Source organism: Eumetopias jubatus, unplaced genomic scaffold (assembly GCF_037043125.1).
Source record: "Eumetopias jubatus isolate StellerSeaLion01/CBP00866 unplaced genomic scaffold, mEumJub1_p1.0 scaffold_1, whole genome shotgun sequence".
Classification (NCBI taxonomy): Eukaryota; Metazoa; Chordata; class Mammalia; order Carnivora; family Otariidae; genus Eumetopias; species Eumetopias jubatus.
The window spans coordinates 8022479-8048096 of record NW_028274807.1 but is presented as its reverse complement, the minus strand read 5'-3'; positions in this window follow the sequence as shown (position 1 = coordinate 8048096).

The window sequence follows — 25618 nt, the reverse complement described above, 5'->3', positions numbered from 1 at the left end:
CCTTTTGCCTTTAGGTAAGTGTCAACACTGAAGCAGCTGAGGTCTCAGAGGAAGACTTATTTAGACTTATTAACTCACTCTGCTTGTTTCAAGGACTAGTTAATGGGCTGTAAGTAAGGAAATTTAATTTTTTCCTTTTGCCTTTGTTACCCACATCGGATTAAATATACCCTTCTCAGTTTTTGGAAAATATTAACCGAATCGCATATTTCATATAGTTTATAAGATTTTCATAATATTTTATTTGTACATGACAGTCTCTCACCACAATGTGATAAAAATAAAAACTAGTGCTGGTAAAACATTTAAAAGACTCCAATCACTTGAGACAAAAAGGAAACTTTTCAAACATTAGCTCACTAGGAAATGAAAGTTACTAACTCTAAACCATTTATAAATAACCTGACAAGCTCTATGTTAAAATTATATGCCAAGACAATTCAGTGGAAGAAAGAATAGTCTTTTAAACAAATGGTGCTGGGACAACTAGATGTCCACATGAAAAGGAATAAAGTTGAAGCCTTCTCACGTATTACATACAAAATGTAGTCAATGTGTTTTGGCACCAAAATAGAGGAGCTAAAACTATAAAACTTGCAGAAGAAAACCTAAGTGTAAATTTTCATGACTTTGGATTTGGCAACGATTGCTTAGATAAGACACCAAAAGCATAAGCAACAACAATAGAAAATAGATAAACTCGGCACCATCAAAATGAAACACTTTTGTGCTTCTAAGCACGCCATCAACAAAGTGGGGGGAAAACTCCCACAGAATGGGAGAAAATTTTGCATGTAATATATCTTATAAGGGACTTGTATCCGGAATGGATAAAGAAAATTACACACACACACACACACACACACACACACACACACACGCATGATGGTATGTTATTTGGCCACAAAAAAAGAAGGAAATCCTGACATTTGCAACAACATGGATGGACCTTGAGGGAATTTGCTCAGTGAAGTAAGTCAGAGAAAGACAAGTACCGTATGATTTCATATATATATATATATATATATATAATCAAACCCTTATGTTGTACACCTGACTAATGCAATGTTATATGTCAATCATATCTCATTAAAAAATTATCATTGAAGGGTACCAAAATATGCCACCCGAAAATATACCACTTTAGCATAGGGACTATTTTGAACTAAAGGCCATTGAGAACAAGCAGACATAGGAAAAGCTCTAAAAACAGTGTACAGGTTTGTCTTTTGTAAAGGAAATCTACATTTGTAGAGGTGGGTCTCTCTCCTGTATCTGGAAGAGGTGGACACTTAAGAACAAAGAAGGCACCAACTTAAATGTACAGAACAAATCTTACTAAGCAACTCTTGTTTACCATACTTTTCCTGGTCACTTTCCCACAAATTACCTCCCCTGACCAGAAAATTCCCAAACCCCTTTTCTGTATTTAAGCCCAAGATCTAACCACCTCTTTGGGTTACTGAGTGCTCCCACATGCCCTTAAACTTCTGTGTGTTCTTGTGTTCATCTGCCTGTGGCTAGTCTAATGCACAAGCCCCTGCTGGAGAACCTAGAATGGGTAGAGGAAGAGACTTTTCTCCCTTACATCAGGAAAGGGGAAAGCTGCTGAGTTCATAGATTAATAAATCTGAAAGCTAGTTATATAAATAAGAGAAACTCAACAACAGACATGCATTCACTTTTAATTTTTACTATTTTGATTAAATAAATTTGATTCAAATAAAGATACACAAATGTGGGAGTAAAAAAATGATGTGAGCACAGATTCAGAGGAAACTATACAAATAAGGATAACCTTAAAATACATATTCTATAAATAAATTTGATATTTTTATGAAAAGCATAATTTTCCAGCCAAGGATAAATTATAAAACTTTACTTAAAAAGAAGCAGAAAACCTGAATAATCCAATGACTATGCATGCTACTGAAAGGATTTTTCAGAAACTTTTAAACCACTTCAAAATTTTTCAAGGTCAAGTGGTTTCACACAAAATAATTTCTACTGTATACGATAGAGCACAGATGCCTAATCTACAGTTATATTTAAATCTCAATTTATTTTCATGAACTTATATTAACTTGGTACCAGTGCTTGAGAAAGACAGCACCAAAACCACTCAACTTAAAAAAAATAGAATATGAGACACTCTCACTTATGAATATAGGTGCAAAAATTCTAAATGAAATTTCAACAAATCAATTTCAGTGCTAAATAAAAATGAGAACATACCACACGATCAAACAGAATTATTCCAGGAATGTAAGGACAACTCTGCACTAGGAAATCTATCAATTTAATGTATCATATCTGCAGTTGAAGGAAAATCTACACAATTATTTCTACTGAAAATGCATTAAAAATAATGATACTTTTTTAAAAAAATTAATAGGCTTTATTTTTTAGAAGTGTTTTAGGTATGCCAAAAAAAAAAAATGAGTGAGAAGTACAGAGCTTCCATAAACTCTCTTCTTGCAGTCTCCTCTACTATTAACATCTTACATTAGGTGGTATATTTGTTACAAGTGATGAGACAATGTTGATACATTGTTATTAACTCAAGTCCATAGTTTACATTAGGATTCACTCCTGGTGTTGTACCTTCTATGGGCTTGAACAAATGTATAATGCCCCCTATCCACCATTATAGCACCCTACAGAAGATTTCCCTGTCCTAAAACTCCCCTGTGCTCCACTTACTCATCTTTCCCTCCTCCCAAGCCCCTGATCCATTTACTATATTCATAGTTTTGAATTTTCCAGGATGTCATCTCATAGTAAAGGGAAGCAGAATATGCGGTCCCAAAAATGTGACTGAAGGACTCCAGGCCATGCCACCCTAACATATGCTGCTTTGGTACACTGATTACTTTGAGCTGAAGGTACTGGAAAACAGCAGATGCAGGAGAGACTCTGATCTCCCTCATCTGCCTTAAGTCAGATCCTCCAAAAGGAACTAGGTCATCATCAATTCCCTCCTGGGAGTGTCTTCAGCAAGGAAGATGGATTCTTATCACAGGAGATGAGACTAAAAGTCAGCATCGCATCCAGACCCACTCTGTCCCAAACTGTCAGACTCCCCATCAAGTCTTCTGAGGGCCCCTTCTGCTTTCCTAAAACCATTTTCTCTCCCCTAAGAAGCCTACAACTTCCCTTTTCCTTATTAAGAGGGCATTTATTCCTGAGTTCTAAGCCACCTTAGAGAGTTACTCATTTTTCCCCATGCAACTTCCACGTATACATGAGACAGAAATGTTAATAAACTTCTTTTTGTTCTTCTCTTGTTAGTCTGTCTTTTATTACAGGAGTCTCAGCTAAGAACTCAGAAGGGTAGAGGGAAAATTATTTTTCCTTCCCTACAGTAGGAATCATAGAGTATGTAGCTTTTCAGATTGGTGTCTTTTACTTAGCGACATGTATTTAAGGTTCTTCTATGTCTTTTCACGGTTTATAGTTTTGTGGGTTTTTTTGCAGTTTTAAATAAAGCTGCTGTTATGAATAAACATTCATGTGAAGGTTTTGGTCTGAACGTAGATTTTTCAACTCATTTTGGTAAATACCAAGGAGTGATCACTAGGTCATATAGTAAAAGCATATTTAATTTTGTAAGAAACCATCAAACCGACTTCCAACGTCACTCTACAATTCTGTACTCACACCAGAAATGAATAGGAGTTTCTTTTGCTCCATAGCCCACATCTGGTGTTGTCAGTGTTCTGCATTTTGGCCATTCTAGTAGGTGTATAGTGGTATCTCCTTGTTTTAATTTGCAATTCCCTAATCATGTTGAGCATCTTTTTCACATGCTTATTTGCCATCTGTATATCTTATTTGGTAAAGTATCTGTTCAGCTCTTCTGCCTATTTTTAAATTGTTTGTTTTCTTATGTTAACTTTTAAGAGTTCTTTGTATATTTTAGATACCAGTCCTCTATCTAATATGTACTTTGAAAAAGTTTCCTTTGAAAGAGGCTTGTTTGCTCATTCCCCTCGGAGTTCATTTGTAGAACAGAAGTTTCTAATTTGAATGGAATGCACTTATTAATTTTTTCTTTTACTGATTGTGCTTTTAGATCTAAGAAGTCATAGCCCCTGGCTGGCTTAGTTGGTAGAGCATGAGACTCTTGTTCTCAGTTGTGAGTTCAAGACCCATGTTGGGTGTAGAAATTACTTAAAAATGGATCTAAGAAGTCATTGCTAAACCCAAGGTCATCTAGGTTTTTCTCCTATATTAGCTTCTTGGAGTTTTATAAAATACGTTTTTTAATTAGAAAAAATAGAGACTCTGAATAAGTCAAGGTCCCCACCAGATTATTTAAATCGAGACTTTAGTGAAGGGACAACTTGAAACAAGCTTGGCAAAGCTAAGGAAACATACAAGGGGAGGTGAGACACCTAAAGATAGCACCCATGGTAAGCTATTACCACTCCTAGGGCAGATCGGGAAAGGGAAGAGGTAGGGCGGGCCCCTAAGCAATGGTAAAGGGGCTATTACTGTGGACTCAACTACTCCTAAAGATTTCACTTTGGGGCAGAGAGAGAGCCAAGGAAGAACTCTTCTCCTTCCCTTCCAATGTCATGTCAGTGACCCTAGTTGGCCAAACCCAATAGAAGGCAGCCAGCAAATGAGGCTAAGGAGTACAGTCTGCAGAAGTTGCCCTCCTGAAGCACAGAGCTGAGCAGAGACAGATGGGAGGTCCATGTGGGAGAGGGCACATGAAGAATAAGGACCATGAGCTCTTTGCATGACAAAAAAATACATGAGTGACACTTTGACTATTGTGGACGAAGGTTCAAAGCTGAGCTTTCTGACTAAGGTGAGTGAACACCTCCATTTCTTTATGTTTAACTGGGAATAATAACAACCCTGCATTATAAATATTGAGATGACTATATTAAATGTCTACTATATAAAGTATTGATGAGTATCCAATATATACCAGCAACTGCTGCAAGTATTACGGCTATTACTAGTGTAGTCATTTTATTGGAGGAAGAGGAGAAACAGGCAGCAAAACCAGAAATGTAATCATTATCTCCCAGCAGAAGACATACATGAAATTAACAGCCAAAGCCATACCCAGCAATGAGATATTAACATGCCCCACTAAAACCAAGAACCAAGAGGGATGTTTTCTACCACTATTATCATCTAATGTTCTAGAATTTTAGCCAACACAGCAAGATATGTAACACTGGAAAGAGAAGAAATTTACCTTTTTATTACTTTTAGACAATGATGATTCTCTATCTAGAAAGATCCCAACACCCAAATTTTATAATTAAGTGGCTAGACACATAATGAATTTATAAAGCATAAGTGGCTTTTCTAAAATTCAGAAAAAAGTTATTATATTTAATGGAAATAAATCCCCTTTTATAATAGTAAAACAAAATATGAAGCACCCAAATGGACTTATAAAAAATTTTGCAAACAATGTGTAGACAGCCAAAAAAACTGAGAGCTACGTGAAAAAAAGAATGCAGTAAATGAAAATCATTCACTTACAGGGTTAATGAAATTGCATTTAAATTCCCAGTGGGATTTATTCTGAAACATGTTCAAGTAAAATTAAGATTCATCTAGAAGAACAAATTCATGAGTAGAGCTGAGAAAAGATAAAATAGAAACAAAATAGAAAAAGATTGACTTGTGATATTTGTTGTACTAGATGTAAAAACATCGTTTAATATTAATATATTTAAAACAGGTGGTGGTGGTGGTGGCACAGAATAGAATACTAACAGGGATGAAGTAGAAATTCCAGAAGCAGAATAAGTTCATTAACATGATAAACTTAAATATGTGTTCTGATACATTACCCTCAAGTAAATACCAGGGGGATTCAAGATTTAAATGTTGACAATCAGCCTTGATAAAAATCCTGGAAGAATATTTGTGTATCTCAGAATGGAAAAGGGCTTTATGAGAATAAAAGCAATACAAAATAAGTCACCCTGGGCGACCTTGGGTCAGATCTGTGGCCACGACTTTCTAAGGGATTGCTGAATGCCATTTCCTTCTAGATGCTGAAGGGGGTGGAGTTGCCCCCCCCCCCGAGATGCACAGCGGGAGGGTGGTGATGGTGCACAACATGCCTATTACACGATGCTCATCATCATCATCATCATCGCAAACAATATGAAGCTTTGTAGAGCACGTACGATGTGCCAGACGTTGCATTAGACATTCAACATGCCTTAATTCATTAGAGTCTTACAACCAAAATGTGAAGTAGGTGCTTTTGTTGTTATTAGTATCTATTTTATAGATAAAGAGACGCTTACGGTGATAAATGATTCGCTCAAAATGGTAAGACCAGGTGGTAGAGTCTACTGGCTGTCAAAGCTTATGCTCCGAGTAATCAAGCGTACACTATTGTACTACATCTCTCTGAGCCTTGATTTCCTCATCTATAAAATGGAATCTACATGGCAAGGCTGTCTTCAGATAGACAGGAAACATGCAATCCATTTATCACAGTAAGTGACATATAATGAAACAAAACATAGGAATTAAAAAATAACGAAGAGCAATGATAAGAATACACATATCTAGATAAATATTGATTGTATAAATTATAACATCACTTTGTGAGATCAAAAATAGAAAATTAAAGTAGCAAAAAAAATAGCACTTTAATGATTCAAGAATACCTGTTGTACTCTCTAGGGAAAATAACACCCCTACAAATTTTTAAGTATAATTAACAAGCTAAAAGCAGAAGAAGTGAAATTATAAATTATTAACAAATCCAAAAAATCTTAAGAAAGGACAGAAAATATAGAACAGTCAGGGCAAATAGAAAACAAATAGCAAGGTGATAGATTTAAGCCTAAATTACAGTATATTTAAGCAGACTAAGTATTCCAATTGAAATATAAAGTTCCTCAGACCAGATAATAAAATAAAACAAAGTTGAACGTGCTGTTTATAAGAGATACACCTTATATATAAGTATCAACAAGTAAAGGATGGGGAAAATATTATGCACACCAAAAGCTACAAAGTCAGAGATGAAAGTAGTTCATTTCAGAGCAATAAAAGTTTCCACTTGAAGATAAAATGATCTTAAATTTGTTTGCACCTAATAACATAACATCCAAATATGTAAAGTAAAAAAGGACAAGTCAACAAAAAGAAAAAAAATCCAGTAATGGTGGGAGACTATGTAAGTCAGGGTTCTTCAAAGAAACAGAACTATAAGGATATATATACTGAGAGATTTATTTTAAGGTTTTGGCTCACATGACTGTGGAGCTGGCAAGTCCAAAATCTGCAGGGGAGGCTGGCAGGCTGAAACTCAGGCAGGAGCTGATGTTGCAGTTTTTAGGCAGAATTTTTTCTCCTCAGGGGAAACCTCAGTTTCTGCTCTTAAGACCTTCTACTGATTGGATGAGGCCCACCCACATTCTTGAGGGTAATCTTTACTTAAAGTCAACTAACTGTGTTAGTCACTTCTACAAAATACCTTGACAGCAACACCAAGATTATTGTTTAATTGAATAATGAGGTACTATGTTTTATCCAAGTAGACACAGAAAATCAATATTCATGCAGATTTTACACAATTTAAAATGTAAATTATATTTCTATTTTTTAAAAAAGAGCAGTGAACAAAAGCAAACCAAGGGATTGGTAATTGTTGCAGATTGGGGCCCTGGGAAGCAGAGTCTGAGATAGAAATTAGCATGCAGGACTCCTCAGGGATTGTCTTGGGATCCACAGCTGTGGAAAGGAGAGGGAGGAAGCAGGATTTGGGAAGGGGCAGAGCTGAGACGCAATTCAGCATCATCTGTAACCTCAGCCAACCCTCCCAGGAGATCAAAAGATGGGATGACCTTTCAGAACTGTGCTGAGCTGGGGCAACAAGCCTGGCTTTTATGCATCCCAAATCAAGTGAGCACTGGAGGCAGGGCATTGTGGAAGGAGGTTGTCTCTCCAGGTGAGGCAGCTCTTCAGCTGAGGCCACTCGGAAGGGGGCTGACAGCTGAGGGCCGTGTGCAGCAGAGCTCTGGGCGCTGTGGCGATGAGTCCTTCAATCCTGACGGGACCTGGGCCACACATCACTGGATGTGTGTTTAGAGTCATGTTTGGATTCCTAATGTGCTTAGCTTCTTTGTCATGGACATGACATCCATTATTTTAAACACATAGAAGAAGGGTGTGGGTACCCACCTGATGGGGTCATAAAGGAAACTGATCTCCCCCCCTTACCATGCTATGTAAGTGGTGGCCCTTCTCAAAAGGCTAAAAGAGTTTACAACTCCAAAAAGAACCCTGCTGGGGTTCCAGAGACTCCAGTGTGTCACTGACTCATTTCAGTCAGTCCCCTAGATCTTGAATATGGAGTAGACATGTTCTTCTATCAGCCAGGGATCTCACTTTGGGCCACTGATCACCTGTGGGAGTATCCTTGCCTCAGGTCCTGAAGGGGCCACGGCCAGCATTCCCCTGGATCTGAGGATGAACTACGGAGAACAAGAATGGAACAGTGGTTAAGATAATGTGGCAGATGATCTCTTATGTTTCTTTAGCTCCATGAAGAAGCTTGGACCCACCTTCTTCTACTGTGAGAAAGGGCTTCATTCATTCAGCATGGCATTTGTCGAGCACATGCTCTGAGAGTATGCTTTCCCACCTTGTCAAAGACAGTGCACAACTCCTTAGAATGTTGTTTCCTTTAGTCATTGGTTATGAGTAACTCACAGTTTTTCATTATAATGCTTCCTTGGAAACTCATCATGGGAGATATAGACTGGCTCATATATTTCCCAGACAGAAGTTTGGCTACCAGCAGGGAATCCTAAACAAGTGAAGACTGCAGATGATGAATACACAGCATGATGATGGTTGAATTAAAAAAAAAAATATATATATATATGCATGGCACTAAAATGTCCATGAAATGTTTTGTGTAAGCACAGATACCAAGTCATTGTCTTTGTAGGGTTCTTATTCTTAAACAATTTAGAATACTTTGTCCTTTAGGATGCATGCTGGGCAACCATGTCATGATTGAGTGACTCAATTCTCTTATTTATTTTCCTTTTAATGATTTTCCTTCTCCTAAGAAAATGCATAGATAGTATATTAGAACAGGACCAATAAGATCCATCTATGTATCTATGTATCTATCTATGAATCTATCTAGATATCTATCTAGATATCTAGATATATAGAAAGAGAGAGAGGAGAGAGATTAATTATAAAGCATTGGCTCACATGATTATGGAGGCTGAGAAGTCCCACAATGTTGTTTGCAATCTGAGACCTCAGGAGAGCCCAAGAACCAGTGGCATAGATTCCAGTCCAAGTCTGAAGACCTGAGAACCAGGAGCACCAAGGTTGGGAGGAGATCGATTTCCCAGCAGTCAGGCTGAGAGCAAATTCAACCTTCCTCTGCCGGTTTGTTCTATTTAGGCCCTCACTGGGGAGGGCACCTACTTTACCCAATCTTCCAGTTCAAATGCTCCTCTTTTCCAGAAACACCTTCACAGACACCTCCAGAAGAGTGTTTAATCCGATATCTGGGCATCCCTTGGCTTCAAAGATACAAATTGAAGTTAAATAATTATAATACAAACTTTGGGTAAAACCTATTTTAAAACATGTTGTGAACTAGGGGCATCAGATAAAAAACAGAGTAATGCTGTGTTGGGTATTCTGTGTTGGTTTCTCCAGATCTCCTTCCACCCTTTGCCACCATGTTTGGAGCCCCAGGAGAATGACCTCTATGAAGAGCACCCACTGGACCACTTTGTCTATGGCTTCCTGCGGGATTTAGCCCATAGAGGTCCCAGAAAAAGCTGGGGACACAATGGCTGGGGGTATTTATATTCCTGCAGGCCTTGCGTTGGCAGCGGCCACATTCCTGTGCTAATGGCCACTGTCTCCCAGTCAGCCATCTCTGTGGGTTCTGGCATCCTCTCTCCCTGCGCCCTGCTCACCCTAGGGGAGCCATGGCTTTCCTGTGGCTGCTGCCTATGGAGGACGCTTCCACAACCATTGTTGGTCTCTCGTAGCTGTGCCCACATCTTGGTGAGCAGAACCGTCATGAACTCTGCTCGGTTACTGGTTTGAGTGTACCATCTGATTCCTGCCAGCATTCTAAAGAAGCATTTCTCAGGGTGCCTGGGTGGTGCAGTCGGTTAAGTCTCTGACTCTTGGTTTTGGTTTGGGTTGTGATCTCACAGTCGTGAGATAGAGACCTGCAGGGAGCCTGCTTGAGACTCTCTCTCCCTCTCCTTCCCTGCCTGTTCTCTCTCTCTAAATAAATAAAACCTTAAAGAAAAAAAGCATTGTTCAGCATTGGTCTGTGCTGCATGCATTTACCTTAGGACCCCTTCTATTCCTCATTGATCAACATTGTGAATCTTTTTTTCCCATGACATTAAATTTCCCTTAATAAAGCATATTCACCTTAAAGTTCAAAGAGGGAAAAATCAGTACTAGTTTCAACTTTTTAAAGAGGGCATTAATGTCCACAATAGCCAAACTATGGAAAGAGCCAAGATGTCCATCGACAGATGAATGGATAAAGAAGATGTGGTATATATACACAATGGAATATTATGCAGCCATCAAAAGGAATGAGATCTTGCCATTTGCAACGACGTGGATGGAACTGGAGGGTGTTATGCTGAGTGAAATAAGTCAATCAGAGAAAGACATGTATCCTATGACCTCACTGATAGGAAGAATTCTTAATCTCAGGAAACAAACTGAGGGTTGCTGGAGTGGTGGGGGGTGGGAGGGATGGGGTGGCTGGATGACAGACATTGGGGAGGGTATGTGCTATGGTGAGCGCTGTGAATTGTGCAAGACTGTTGAATCACAGATCGGTACTTCTGAAACAAATAATACATTATATGTTAAAAAAAAGAGAGAAGAAGAAGATAGTGGGAAGGGAAAAATGAAATGGGGGGCATCAGAGGGGGAGACGAACCATGAGAGACTATGGCCTCTGAGAAACAAACTGAGGGTTCTAGAGGGGAGGGGGTGTGGGGATGGGTTAGCCTGGTGAAGGGTATTAATGAGGGCACGTATTGAATGGAGCACTGGGTGTTTTATGCAAACAATGAATCATGGAACACTACATCAAAAACTAATGATGTAATGTATGGTGATTAACATAATAAAATAAAATTCAAAAAAATGAAAGCATTACATGAAGGTTGGGAAATGGTAAACACAAGTATTCACATATGTTCCCCCTCCCCTGCCCCAAGCAAATAAACAAAACACACACACACTTTGTGAAAGACTGTGTAACTCCACGTTGTTTCCTGTTCCTCAAGCTGGAACAACTGATTAGAGCAATGAGCTCTGACTCAGCACTTTATTTAACTAAACATGAACTGTTGACATCTCTCATTAACCCTGGTTTCCTTTTTCCTACCAGTTAAATTGAGGTTTTTTACTTAATGTAAGATTTGAGGTTTCTGTCTCAGAGATTCCTAAGACTGGCTACTTTTATCTGCTCTTATTTTTATCTCAAAATCTAGATTTATTTGTAATTCTAAATATTGACATTAACTTTGCTTTTTCCTTCCCTTTCAGTTTTGAGGTCCTGCTTTCAATTCTCTTGAGTCTGTATACAGAATTAGAATCCAGGATCGTAGGGTAATTCTCTGTTTAATTTTTGAGGAACGGCCATACTGTTTTCCACATAGCTGTGCCGTTTTGCATTTGCTCCAGCAGTGTACAAAGGTTCTGATTTCTCCATATTCTTGCCAACATTTGTTATTTTCTGTTTTTTTATTTGTTTTATTTTTTCAAATATAGAAATGCACATGATTACAAATCCACCATGGTAGTCTTCATCAAATTAGAAGTGTTCACATCACTCATTCCTCCAGGGATAGAAACATTTGTGAAATATCAAATTCAATTAATACTGGTAAATGTCTTCAACTTTGAGGAGGTTACAAATGGATTTTTCAACTGCTTCTTATTCTTCCAGATTACAAACTCTTTTTTCATTGAACATTTTAAAGAACAAGTTAATTCATCTCAACTAATCTATACTGAGGGCTGTTACCAGTTCTCTTCTAGGTGAATGGGCCCAGCAGTGAACAAAACCATTAAAAAATTACAAACCATTTGGAATCCCAGTGTTGTAGTGTTTTCTTTAGAGATGATGTCTTTTATGTTAACTAGCAAGCAGGCACCCTCCCGACCTCACTGTTATGTCTCAACCAATGCGTTCATGGCTCTGAAAAGACAAGAGACAGATTTCTACAGTTCTTAATTCATGCTTGTCAATGGCGCTTACCACTTGTGATATGTGAATGTATTTTATTTTCTTGCCAGACTTTGAGCTTCTTGAGGGAATATTTCATCTGTGTTTGATTTCCCACAGTTATCCATAGCATTTTGCACAAAAGCAAGCAAAAGGTATGTATTTTTCACTTTCTGAGTGTTAATCAACTGGCCTGAGCCTCCACAGTTTTTTTTTTTTTTTTTTTTGGTCATTCCTGAAAAGTTGCATCTCTTATGCCAAGGAGAGTGGTGATTCTAGACCTCCAAGAAGAGGGCTGAATAGGTAATCCAAATCCCCTTCCTTCCTGCTGGGCACTACCCTGCCGGTGGATTGTTGGTGCCCTCCAGGCGAGAGAGCGGCTTACACCTGCTGGTCTCCCTGTTTTAGTTTGTATTTTTGTAGGAAAAAAAAAAAATGAGCAAGCCGAATTCTGTTTTGGAATGCTTTGGAAATTAGAAGGGAAGTCCACTTGCTCTCCCACAACAGGTACTCCCCCCGCCCCCCCAAAAAAAACCCCACACGTCTCTGTGCCAGGTAATAATGTATGGCTGGCAGACATCAAGCACCAAAACAGGTGATAAATCCACTTCTGCGAAATGCAGCTCCATCTTTCTCCCATTTGGCCCCGGGGGTTGTTTTACTATTTTATGAGTCTGAATGTAATTAGTCACAATTAAAATCTGAATTCTCTAAGTATATTTGCAGTCGAACTTCATCTGAGGCAATAAAAAATAAATAGCTCACAGTGACTTTACTACTTATGTTTCTCAGGTTTGGGGGTGGGGGTAGGATAATGAAGAGGTGTCTTCACAGCATCCAATTGACCTGCAGGATCTTCAGGGGATAGAGTGCCCACAGCTCAGGTTTATTTCACCTAATCTGTATAACAATGTATGTCCACTGTATAACCATGAGTAAGGGCAAGTTCCCCCTTAGAATGCCATGCGGCAGAGGTCCTTTGTGAGCAGTGTTCTTCACCTTCCTCTGGGGGAGGAGAGGGCTCCTGTTGGAGACAAAAGATACCCAAACTCCTTGTTACTTTTCTGCTTCCACTCTGAGCTCTGTGGCTGTTTGTTTCATTCACGTCTATCCCAAATGCCAAACGAATAGCAGGTACCTGCCTGAGATCTTGAACTATTTCTAGTCAATTCTTGGGAATCACAAATCTATGTGAAGCCTTGTTGACACCGAAGATGTAACCTTCTCCAGACAAGGTTCTAAATTCTCACCTTTCTAAAATCTGTCTCCCTCCTCTGTAACCCCACTTGGTCCTCCCTTTCCTTTCTCTCTCCCACTCTACTCTGCTCACCTTTTATTGAAAGCCTCACGCTGGGATGCGTACAGGACCATACGGTACCTCTACTCATGGTATTTACCTACCACCGCGCCAGTAGCTACCACAATTGTGGAGCACTCACCAGGTAAGAAGCACATGCTTGCTCACTTAAAAACACACAGGGCTCAAAAGCTACATCATTTTCTCCTTCCCATTGTTCAAATCCACACCAAGAGGATCAGTTGATTCTGTCTTTGGAACACCTTTTTATCTGCTCACGTCTTCCTTTCTCACCGACAGCCCTTGCTCCAGACTTTGATCTGGTCCCATGCAGGGTTGAGGGTTGAATTGTGTCCACCAGAAAGATATGTTTAAGTCCTGACCCTTCATACTTGTGAATGGGACTTTATTTGGAAATAGAGTCTTTGCAGACATAGGGAAGTTAAAATGAGGTCACGCTGGATTAGGGTGGGTCCTAATCCAATGACTGGTATCTTTATAAGAACAGGGAAATTTGGACACGGAGACACACAAGGAGAAGGCCAAGTGACAAAGAAAGTGGAGATTGGGTCATGTGTCTCCAAGCCAAGAAATGCCAACGATTGTTGGCAACCACCAGAAGCTAGGAGAGAGACGTGGAGTGGATTGTCTCTCAAAGCCTCCAGTGCAATAACTCTCAGATAGTTCCCCTTGCCTTCTGATACCCCATCTCCCATCACCGAACACTGTTGCATGCTTTCAGGGATGGGTCAGTACCGAGCAGAGAACTTGGTCACGGGAAGGGCACACGAATCTGGAGAGGGATTCTGAGACAGGAAATTGATAAAACCACTGGATACTTGCAGAAATCTTGGGGAGGTCACAGACCCTCCCCCAGACATGGAGTCAGGGACTCAAAGCACAGAGAAGCTACTGCTGCCGTCTGGGTACATTCACACAGTCACTGCGTCCTCTCTGCTGGGGCCACTACCTGCACTCACAGGGAGGAAGCCGAGGCTCTGTGGGGGGTGAGTCCAGCCACGGGATCTGAACCCCAAACTTTCTGCTCCATAGCAAGTACTCTTCCTCCACATCAGCACACTGGCTTATTTATTTTTGCCAGCCCTACCTTGTTATTTGTTTGTCTGGATTTCTCCCTTTTTCCCTCTGCACCTGCTCATCCGGTAAGGTCCAGTTTAAATCTAATTTTATCTGTTATAGTTTTTCCCAAGCACTTCAGCTGAAATAGATCTGAGCTAGCTCTCCTGAACACAACTTAATGACACACATATAGTTCTATTTGGCATGACTGAGGACTTCCTGAGTTACCTCTTTCTTCAACTACTGTCTTGGTTTTCTTTGCATCTTCTCTTGGTAGTGATTTTTTCAGGATTGTTGTTAGCTCCCTGGCACAGTCCATAATTTATATTCCTTTGTATGTCTAGCAGGTCCCAGAACAGTACCTTGCACAAAAGAGTCTCAATAAACTCAGATGTCTTGGCTCTCAGTAACATCATCTGCTCTGGATTTGTTAGCTCCAGGACATTCCTTAAACATTCCAGCTCAGTTCGTTTCCCTTTGACAAGAGGAGTCTGACCTAGCAACTCTAGATTTTCCCCAGTCTCATTAGATCAGGACAAGCTCCTTTGGCTAAGAGGGGCTGTGGGCCTCATCTGGCCCAAATCCCAGGCCCATGGGGCTTCAGCAAGCTTCACCTATACCACGTTCACCAGAGAGTTGGGCTATGGTTGTGACCTTGGTGTTGGAAGGAAATCAAGGCCAGGTGTGATGCAGGCAGTGTCTTTGCGTGGCTCAGGTGTCTGCCTGATGTCTGTCTAGGATACATTTTGGGAGGTGCCAGATCTCAACAGGACAGCTCTGTCTTCTCACACATGCCCAGAAAGGCTTCGCGACACTCACACAGGGGCTGTGGCCCACAGGGTTCTGGGGAATGGTATTCTGAATGGTAACAGTAATGAGTGCACCTGTCCCTGTTCTTCTAGGAAAATAAGTGACATAGATCGACCTAGGTATGCTAGCGTGTGTGTGTGTGTGTGTGTGTGTGTGTGTTGGGGGGGTGGAATGGAAACTTAGGGAGGCATTTGAAGCCCTGTTTTACCTTTTCTTATTGAAATGACATCCCCTCCCCACCTAACCCCCCCCACACACAGTATAATCTTATGAATGCCTTTCCCCAGTGCAGGTTCACCAAACCCCCAAGCTCTGCAGATAAAAAGCACAGGCAACTGAATTTTTGTAAACCAGCAGAAAAATTTTTCAAAGTTTAATTTTAAAAGCATAATTATAGATATCCAGATGCTGATGGAAATCTGATGGTTTAGGAAGTAAGAACATTCCCTTGCTGGGTGTAGTAGCATCACCCTTTACTGAACTGCACTGAATTCCCACAACTAACCATACACCCCAGAGAGAACCACGCAGACGTGGACAGAAGAGAATTCTCCATTTTGGCTCCAGTTAGCAACCCCCGGTAGTATCCCCATAGTATTACAGCCAAGGAGATGTGGGGGGAGAAGAAGATGTTTGTCCTTAGAGAGGGATCAATTAATGGACAATCATGCATAACTTCAGGTATAATTATATAAGAAACAAGCAGTGTGAGATAGTTCATTTATTTTTATGGTGGACCAATTTTATTTTATGCTCATTTTACTGCAACCAATTCCTTCTCATTCTCCTAAAAAGTGTAAACACTCATCACATGTACTCTGAGCACAAGATTTCAAGCTCTGTGTCTTTGTGTCACAGGCAAATGCTGTCAACATCACTATTTTAAATGACAGTTCTAACAGTGAGGGTTGTGATTATTTATTTACAGAAAAAAAGGGGTCAACAAAGGAGCATTTGGAGATGGGAAAAGTGTGTTTCTAGTTTTAATTACATGTTGTATTTAGAATTCAACAGTAATATCTGATCCATATCTCTCATATGAGGTCAACCTGAGACCAGCTTCTAGGGCAGTGGTTCTAGTCGAGGGCTGATGTTGCTCCACCCCAACCCTCCTGGGGGCAGTTGGCAGTGTCTGGGGACATTTTTGATTGTCACAGCTAGGGAGGCTCCTACTGACATCCAGGGCTGAAGGCCAGGAGTGCTGTTAAGTGCCCTACAATACACAGGGCTCTCCTCCAACCAAAAAAGTCACCTGGCCCCAAATATCAGAGGGGCTGAGATTGAGACACCCCACTTGCTCTGAAGAAAAAGCAATTTTACTCCTCCTTTATGGTATCCCACAGTTCACCTTTGAGTCCCATTTTATTCGAGATGTCCCAAGCGTCATGACCAGAGGGTTAATCTCAGAAGAATTTCACCTTCCTGTTAGTGCAGAGAGAAGCGTTGTGTCCAGGGTAAGTGTGGTTTGTCACCGTAGCATTCCCTGGGAGATTAGCTGACATTTCTTGCTTCAGTGGCTAAAACACTGCCTCTCAGTCTGCCTTCCTGATATTTTGCTGAGACTCTGATTAAACCTTGACTGAGGATGCTTAGATGCTGGCCAGATTTTACTCTGAAGGATACTACCACCTGGAAGCAAGGAAAAGGAAAAACAAGGAAGAAAAGGAAAAAAAATAAAAAAAAATCGTTTTCATCTGAAACACTTCCAAAGCTTGATGGGGCTCAAATAGAGTATCATTAATTATCTCAATAGCTGAAAAGATAATGCAAATCCTAAAAACATAGCTATCAACTGTTATGGCATCTGGGAACCCTAGTGGCTAGCTACTTAAAATGTTTTTTCAGGATAATTTTACTGTACGTCAGCGTAATAAGCTAGAGAGATGCTGTTGGATCGCACAGCTGCTTCCCCTCTGGCCCCACTCTGCTAAGAAGGAGCCCCAACGTCTTCAATACCACTCTGTAGTAAAAGAAATCCAATGCCATGCCCATTATTTGGCAACATTTGATCACTACGCCACTGGACATTATTATGTAGAGACTCTATGTGGCTTTGTTAATCATACTGGGTGGGGAAACTGAGCCATGGGATGACCAGAGAAGGAAGAAGTCAGCTGGTACCTGGTGTGGAGGCTCCTGGACTAGTACTTTCCTTAGGAAAAGCAATCCTTCCTTCACAGCACACAGAAGGAACATGGCCCAGACTCCTCAGTGATAAGCTCTGTTTCCTAACAGTGTGAGGTTAATGAATCTCCTTATTTTTGGCAAGATGAGTAAGTGGAAAGGAGAAAAATCTATCTAAAAGCACCCAGTTCAGAGGCTTTAATTGCTTATGTGACAGTTGAGAAGAAAGCCCCCTCCTTTCAAAGCAGAAGGATGGAGTTCTGTATTCCTAAAGCTGGCAGCTATGCTTCAATTAGATAAATAAGAAGAAAATTAAAATTTGATGGATTAAATAAGGGGGTGAACCAGTACTTATTTCCCAACTAGAAATTATTATTTTTGCTCTTTTGAATTGATAATTATCAGCACCAGAGTTTATCCACTTACATAATGAGGTTCTTCTTTTTAATTAAAATTGAAATGCTTTACATTTCTTGCCTTCCCTTAAGAAAATCTTTTAAGTATTTAAGTCCCTGATATTAGAAAGCTTTAATTACATTACGGAAGGAGCAGCGTGGAAAGAGTTGGCAAGGAATGTGCTTTTTCTTCTCTCATAAACATCACCACACTGAAAACTCAAGGCAGGTTAGGTGGAAAACATCACTAAAGGACCATGCATGTAGCCTCATTTCCAATCATTTTACCTGCTTTGCCCAATTTCAGAACCCCATCAAATCATCACCAAGCATCCCATATTGTCCTGAAAATATCCATAAAAATTGTCATAAAAATCAAGCTACAACAGACATCTAGGTTTGCACCTGTGTCCCATACCAGTGGGATATTTGTTTACATTGAAATAAGGCACCGTATCATCAGGATTCTCTGGAGAAACAAAACCAATAAGAGAGCGCCGATAAATATTTTTGAAGTTTTATTAAAGATTTATTTTAAGGAATTGGTCCATGCGATGTCAGGGCTAGCAAGTCCGAAGTCGGTAGGTCAGCTTGGCAGGCTGGAAACTCAAGCAAGAGTTAATGCTGCAGTCTTGAGGCAGAATTTCTTCTCTGAGAAACCTTAGTTTTTGCTCTTAAGGCCCTCAATTGGGTGAGGTCCATTCATATTATTGAGGATAAGTTCCTTTACTTAAAGTCAAGCAATTGTAGATGTAAGTACATCTAAAAAATACCTTCATAGCAACACTTAGATTAGTAATTGATTAAATAACTATGTACTATAGCTTTGTCAAGTTGACACGTAAAACCAACCATGACAGGCATCATGCGTGAATGTTAAGACAGTTGACAGTGGATCCACACCCAGAAGGTCTCAAAGGCCTGGGCCTCCCTACCAATTCTACTCTGATGTTGACTTTTCCTCTGTTCTAGGGTCTGACCCACTTATTCCATTTTTGATCTGCTCTACGTTCTCCTTCTCCTCTGGATCAGGAGTAATGTAGCAAGTATGTTGAATTAGAGAACAGACTTCACCAATCTTTGAATGCCTTCAGCGCCCAGAGTCTATGCCCCATAATTTTTCACTTGATTCTCATTTTTATGGTTTGGTATATGTGGTTTAACGTGCCTCTCCATTTGGATATAGATTCTCATAAGATAGAGAATATTTAGATTATTTTATATGTATTGTTCAAAATCATGGTTCAGGTTGATACTCAGAAAATACATTCACCACTTTAGGGGTGTACTGGATGGAAAAACGGACAAAAATCATTTATTCACTCTCCAGTGATCCAAAATCAGTCATTCTAAATGATGGACTCCTCCATTTATCTATTTTTAGTCCATCATCTATTCATCCATCTATCCACCCATCCATCATCCATCATCCATCCAACCATCCATCTACTTATTTTTTTAAACTGAGAGATACAGATATCAAACGACTTATGGAAGAATGTTTTATTGGTAAGGTTACCAATTTTCTCTTAATTTTTAGTCCTTTTCTTCTTTGCATTTCATCTGCTTAAGTGCTTTAGAGGAGGAATTCCTGTAATTATTTGAGTTCAATATAGTTGCTTAAATTCGTAACTCAAATAAAAATACATGATTCTTGAAACTGTGTCTCTCTTTCTTCACTTCCAATAGGGACGTCAGTTTGGTTTTCCTGATACTAAATTTGAGATGAGATCACAAAGAAGTGACTATAGTTCAAAAGGACTAGACATTTGCAATCACAGTTTCTGAAATAATTGAGAAAACTACCTGAACAATCCAGTCACAATGGGAGGAAACTTTTCTTAAATTCCCTACATAATTTTAGAAAATCTGGTTTCATTTTTTTACCTAAATTAACTGTCAATATCTTATGTCCCCAGCTTCATTTTGTCAGTGGAGATCTGGCTTAATATCCCCCAAGGAAAATTGGAGAATTTAAGGAAAACGTATTTTGAAACCATGAACACATATCCATGTATTCATATTCAAAAGGAGAAAATTTAAGTAGAAGGGTGTATTTTGTGTATTATTTATTTAATTTGCACATACATCAACCCTACCACTGCCCACAGAAAATATCTTTGTGACAGAATCAGAAGAGAGCACAGAAGAAAGGGGGTAAGGAGGAGATGGGTTAGGTGGATAAACCTAGGCTATGCCTGGTAAATGTGGGCGAGGGCCTCCAGGACTAATTTTAGCAGAAGTCACTGTAGCCAAAAGATGCTGCCCTTCTGCGGGGGCCTCCAAATGAAGATGCAAGTAGAGTGATTAGGCATTACGCAATTTACAGTGCTTTTAGCAAATAAAATCTTTTAAGATCTTCAGATGTTTAGCTGAAACTCCCAACATATTTCACAAAGTAGATAAAGTAGTCTGCTCTTTAATGTTTATTTTGTGTTCCTGCACTAAAATCAAGTCAAGTCTATCGGTTTCATACAGTTAACCTAGTCTATAAAAATTCATAGAACTTCCAGGATCAGATGAGATCGGAACCATTCAGGGTGGTATTGACGTCGACAAAAATTCATAGAACTTTATAATGATTCCAACTGCCTTCTCCACCACTATATTCATTGATTCTGCCTAGACATGACTTACAAAGTCCATAAAACATATAAAAGTAAATTCATTACTAGATATCCTTCAACATCAGGAGAGAATGTAAAACAACTTATCCCTTATCTTTTGATCCTGATTTATTTTCTTCAGAACACCCAACTCTATGTGATATTGCATTACACATTTTTTTTAGTTTCTTATTTATTATCTGTTTCCAGTGCAAACTTGAGGAGGGCAGGGAATCCTTGGTATTATCTACCAGTGAACCTTCAGTATCCTGACAGTACTCCATAAATACTTCTGGTATGAATGTTGAATAAATGAATTTGGAAACAAGTGTTTATATTGTCAGAGCGAATATGTGTTCATGATTTCATCTAGTACCCCTGCGTTTACTATTTATCTTGTTCCAGGTGACATTTCCAATGTAATCCATGCCCTGTTGAAACCACCACTGGCTGAATGTATAATTTCTATCAAACTGTACTTGAATATCAATCAAAATGGCAAGAATCCTTTTTGAAATATCTCTTGACCTTGAGCTTGTGTTGTGCTTGCATAATGAAGTTTTTCAAGTAGAAAACATTTTAAGGAGCACAGAGCTGTTCTTGTATATTCTATATCATGAACAAGAGATAAAAGACAACCTCAGATTAATGAAAGAAGACAAAAATAAGGAGGATGAAACATCAAGAGAGCTGAAAGAGAGCTGGTTTTCTGAAAAGGTGAGAAAACTCAGGCAAACTCTGAGTGAGATTATCCTGGAAAAAAGAAATAGAGAGGACATAAAGAAACAATACTAAGAATGAAAAAGAACATATAAGTATGGGATATAGTCAATATTTTTAATATCACCAGAGAATACGATGCCAATAATTTTGAATCTTAGATAATTTTCTAACATTTGTAATTTATGAAAATTGACTCAAGAAGAAGCAGAAGATCTGAATAACCTGTTAAAATTTTATGTACAAACTCATTCCAAGCCTAGGAAAAAACTGGAAGTCCTCAACTCATTCTGTGAGGTTAGTATAACCTAGATACCAAAGCCTCACAGATGAAAAAACAAAAAAAAAGATTAATCTCTCCTTATAAGCATATGTGAAAATCCTAAATAAAACAGTAGTAAATTGAATATTAAAAATCAGTTGTAACCAGGAATGAGGCCTGAGCTGACCCCAGAAAATTCTATTAATGCAACTCACTACATTAAAAAAGCCATGTAGAAACACATATTACCACAAAGGCTGAAAAGGCAATAAAATTCAGTATCATTCCTCATAAAAGCTGGAGGTAAACTGAAAACACATGGGTTTTTTTCCATCCAATGGAGGTTATTCTCCAAAAACAAAAATAAAGACAAACATAAAACAAACAAACACATAAAAACCACTGTGAAACTCTCACTCTTTGGCTGCAAATGCAGACATTTAGGGTCTTTGGCTGCTGATGCACACCTGGAAAAGAACTTTTCCTTTAGAAGGACTTTGAACTCTACGGACAGATGGTCCAGATAAATTTGAACAATTCCATACCAGCTTTAAAAGAAACAGAGCCTTTGTCACAACCATCTCAGATTACTGAGTAGGAATCTGGTTACACAAAGAATTTTTTAAAAAGATAAAATAAAGATTCTCATATAATTTTAAAATGAATGCATGTTAAAGATTTATCTCATGAACTAATGAGGGAACCACCAAGGTGCCACAATCGGTTCAAACAAGAACTCAACATACACACACAGGAAATCAGAGACCCTAACATGAATTTACAAATAAAAGCAAAATGGGTTAATATTCCCAGAGCAAAGATTAACTGCATTTCCACTGGACACAGTTCATTGGAGTTTTATGGGTGACATCAACTGCATGGCAGGCAGCATTCTATCACTCAGGGAGCTGTAAGGGAGCTCAAGAACAATGAAAGGTGGGGACAGTCCAGATAGGCTCGCTGGACAGGACACTTGGCCTTCCTTCTACCCATTTCCAAGTCTGTCAGTTTGTCCAGACTGTCTAAACTCTAGTTTGATGCTGACCTCCTTTAATATTTGATTGGGAATAACCTTTATTCCTTGGGGTTTCTGATTGCCTAGTCTCCTAAAGAGTTTTAATTTTCTTGTTTTTATTTTAAATAAGAAACCAATGGAGCAAATACACCAATGCCACTGAGATACGTCTTTGGGAAGTCAGGCCACACCCCTGGAGACCCACCAGTTTCTCTCAGTTGCTAGCAAAACTCGTGCAAGGAGATGTATTGAGACAGTTTCAGTGGAAGAAACCATCATTTTCCCCCAGCAATAATGTAAGTTTTCAAACATTTAAACAAAATATAATATTGTTTTAAGTAGATCTCGACAGCTTTTCTCCCAGCCCATCTTACTCCGGATCATGTCCTTGTCACGTGTAGAACGAAGTACCCCTAGGACCCCCCATGTCTGGAGCAGTGCCTGCAGATTCTGTATCTGGGAGTCTCCTCTTGTGAAATGCAAGCATTCCTCGATTGCCATTGCCATGTCACCAGTCATCAGCTGTCCTATTTGCTTAGTGTTTTCCAGGGACGAGGGGCTGAGGGTGGAGTCCTGAGGTTACAGGCTGCAGGGCTTGGCAAGTGGGAGGTGTAAAGGCAGTCAGGCAACCCACCAAGGAAGGGACCATCAGAGAGCCAACAGCACTATCTGAGCAGAGGGGGACCTGAGGATTACAGGCATTTTACAACAAGGAAACAGGGACCCTGGAAAGAGATGGGGAGGTGTTAAGAGCAAACTTTATCTCTGTGTCTTTTCCCTGTCTGATCAATGATTACCAGCGTGATCCCAGTTGCTGTTTCCAATGCCAAAGACAAAGAGAAGGAGCTTGGAGCTGGAATTGCCTATGTTGTTTGTTTAGATACAAGACATTAGTTCTCTGGACCACTGACATTGTAAAGAACAAAAGGCATCTGCTCTGCCTGCTCTGGATCTTCCAACAGGCCGCAGGCATCCAAGAATTCACCTCTTGTAATAAAATCAGCCCTTTCAACCTCTCAGAAGACTTACGATAGGGATCACTACCCAGATTAATTTGCTACCAAATAAAGAATCAAATGCCAAGATAAACAAGAGAGAACAGGCAGCTGGTAGGGTTTGAAAAAAAAATGCAAGCTTTTCATTTTCTTTTGTTCTGGTATTTTCAATTGAATTAGGATATCTCATGTTTTCTAAGCTGGTATCTGCTAAATTTTTAATGATTTTAAATTTGCTCATTATATTTCTACCAGAAGGTGGTTCTCTGAAGAGCCAGCCTCCTGTCAGGGTAACTTGATGGCCCTCCACAGTTCCCAAGGCAGCCTCCTAGGGCAGCTGTCCACCTGGGTTGTACCCTTTACCCCTTGGGCAGTAAATGGGGTTGAATAGGATTGGTGGCATAGTTTGAGGGGCCCACTGCAAAATGAAAATGCAGGCACATTGTTCAAAAAGTGTAAGACTTTCAAGACAGCAGAGAATTAAATCAAGTGTGGAGGCCTTTGAGCACAGGCCCTGGGTGAGCACACAGGTCACATGCCCATGACACTGAGACTACAGGTGTCAGTGGGAGAGGAGCAAATCCTTTCCCACTATTGATTTAGTCACTTGTCATGCCCGAGACTTAACATTTATAATATGGAGGCTGGTTAAATTCTTTAGTCCAGAAAGCTGATTTAAGAAAAGTTGTGCGTCCACTACTGGGTATTTGCCCCAAAGACAAAGATGTAGTGAAAAGAAGGGCCATATGCACCCCAATGTTCATAGCAGCAATGTCCGCAATAGCCAAATTGTGGAAAGAGCTGAGATGCCCTTCAACAGATGAAGGGATAAAGAAGATGTGGTCCATATACACAATGGAATATTACTCAGCCATCAGAAAGGATGAATACCCATTTTTTGCATCAACATGGTTGGGACTGGAGGAGATTATACTGAGTGAAATAAGTCAAGCAGAGAAAGTCAATTATCATATGGTTTCACTTATTTGTGGAACATAAGGAATAGCAGGGAGGACATTAGGAGAAGGAAGGGAAAAATGAAGGGGGGAAATCGGAGGGGGAGATGAACCATGAGAGACTATAGACTCTGAGAAACAAGCTGCGGGTTTTAGAGGGGAGGGAGGTGGGGGCATAGGTTAGCCTGGTGATGGGTATTAAGGAGGGCACGTACTGCATGGAGCCCTGGGGGTTATACAAAAACAATGAATCATGGAACACTACGTCAAAAACTAATGATGTATTGTGTGGTGATTAACATAACATAATAAAATAAAAAAAAGTTTGAAGTATTATGAGAATAACCAAAATGTGACACAGAGACATGAAGTAAGCAATTGTTATTGGGAAAATGGCACCAATAGATTTTCTCCATACAGTTTTGCCACTAACCTTCAATTTGTAAAAAGCACAGTATCTGTGAAGTGCAATAAAACAAAATGCAATTAAAAAAAATAATGATGTATTGTATGGTGACTAACATAACATAATTAAATTAAATTAAATTAAAAAAAAAAAGAAAAGTTGTACATCCAGAAGAAAAAGGTCTATTTGCAGAGGCTTCACCTTGTTGTTGTTGTTGTTTAATCTTCAAGATGATTTGAATTACTTTAAAACTACTTTATGACACCCCCAGATTGTAAGTGAGGGGGTGGAAAACCATTTACCATGCTAATGGACACCAAAAGAAAGCTGGGGTGGCAATCTTTATATCAGACAAATTAGATTTTAAGCCAAAGACTGTAATAAGAGCTGAGGAAGGACACTATATCCTACTTAAAGGGTCTATCCAACAAGAAGATCTAATAATTGTAAATATCTATGCCCCTAACATGGGAGCAGCCAATTATATAAGGCAATTAATAACAAAAGCAAAGAAACACATTGACAACGATACAATAATAGTGGAGGACTTTAACACCCCCCTCACTGAAATGGACAGATCATCTAAGCAAAAGATCAACAAGGAAATAAAGACTTTAAATGACACACTGGACCAAATGGACTTCACAGACATATTCAGAACATTCCATCCCAAAGCAACGGAATACACATTCTTCTCTAGTGCCC